This window comes from Austrofundulus limnaeus, unplaced genomic scaffold, assembly GCF_001266775.1.
Source record: "Austrofundulus limnaeus strain Quisiro unplaced genomic scaffold, Austrofundulus_limnaeus-1.0 Scaffold91, whole genome shotgun sequence".
Taxonomy (NCBI): domain Eukaryota; kingdom Metazoa; phylum Chordata; class Actinopteri; order Cyprinodontiformes; family Rivulidae; genus Austrofundulus; species Austrofundulus limnaeus.
In genome coordinates, this window is record NW_013952493.1 from 1,575,429 (window position 1) to 1,577,178 (window position 1,750).

Here is a 1,750-nt window from a genome sequence, read left to right on the forward strand (position 1 = left end):
GACTTGTTTATATCATTTTTCCATATAAAGGCCTTCATTGTCTTGCCAGGAACTGTGGTGTGGAACTGAGTGGTGAGTTTCTTCAGAAGCTTTGGCTCAGATTTGTATATTCCCAAGGTTCTCTTTTGCACACTTGTTTATTYTGAAATAGCTCCACACAACTTCTTCTTTTTTGGTGTTTACTGACGGTTAGGAAGGTGCATTACAACTGGTAGGGCGTGTGAATCGGAACAGCCAGGTAATTAAAGTAACTGGGATTGCACCTACTCTATCACCTRACCACCCAGTGAAAAGTGAACATCACATTGCATGATTGATATAAAGACAATTTTATGAGTACAAAAACAATTACACATTTCATTACATGGTGAAAACGTTACTGTCATAGTAATCTTGAGCATCTCTGGAGTGAAACTTGCAGGAACTGAAACCAGTTTGACCAGGAACTACATGAAAGTCCTACGTGACAAAGACTGAGAAATGTGTGACTGATGATGACGATGATGATGAAKGTCCTGTTCATGGTATGATATCTCACAACAGGCTGGAATGTTAGAATGTTTGAAATTATAACCTGGGCAGAATGAGATCCAAAACAATTTTAGCTAAAAGTCCATTTTAAACAGGATGTCTAAAAACTTTGACTACTTAAAACGTTGTGAATTATTGTGCAGAATATTTGATACTTATTAATGGGAATGCTAGTTTTGAAAGCTAAAATGCTCGTCCACACTGCTCTGAAAAGCGTAGCTTATCTGTTCAATTAGCTGTGTCAGGAATTCGTCCAGATTGTCTAAAGCATCGCCACTGTCAAGTCTCTCAAAGACATGATTGATGAGGACCACGTCAATGACATGCCCTGAACTCTGTAGCACCTGTGCTACCAGAGAGGAAGTGAGCTCTGACAATACTTCAGTCTGCAGAAGGGGATAAAATCATGAAAGAAAACATGACAGGTTTGCAAAACTGTAGGAGATAAGATGCTTGTTTGTGAGAAGAGCTCAACCACTGCAGATAGCACTTACACTTGATCAGTATGGATTGTCATTCTTTAGGGTGGCTAAACCAGAGAAGGCGAAGCTTTGCCTGCTGCAAGTCATGACTATGACTGACAGATGAGATGCAGYAATCCAAATCTTCAGTCAGCAGCCAACAAAAGTCCAGCCAACCCACATGCTCTAATAATATCATACTAAGTTGTTGTTTCCGATCCAATGCTGCTATTTTGGCTAATTTCTCACCATCTGCCTCTGCTCTGTTTCAGCTGCNCAGCAAAGGTTGTGTTTCATTCCTAAATACCTAAATGTAAGCTTTATCATTTAAGATTTAACATTTACATTTAGATTTAGAATTCAACATTTAGCCATAATAGTTATACTTAATCTTTAAATTTAATACTTAGAAAAAATGAGCAAAGTGTAAGAACAGTGAACTAAATAATGAAAATGTGTTTATGACATGTTTTAGCATTTTATTTTACCTGTCTGCAACAGGCTTGTTTTCAGTGAGTAAACGGTCATAGGTTCATTTATCATCTTATTGTGTTTTAATCTTTGTTTTGTTTTGTTTGACTTTCACAATTTAAAGGTGGTGGACAAATGAAAATATTAGTACCTGGATTGTTGATGACACCGACAGATTGTCTCAGGTGGGCCAGCTGGAGGCACTTGGACCTTGCAGCTCATGCTGGAAAGATTGGGGGGGAAACTCTCTTCCAGTCCCACAGGAACAGTTTGTACCTTAATGGGTT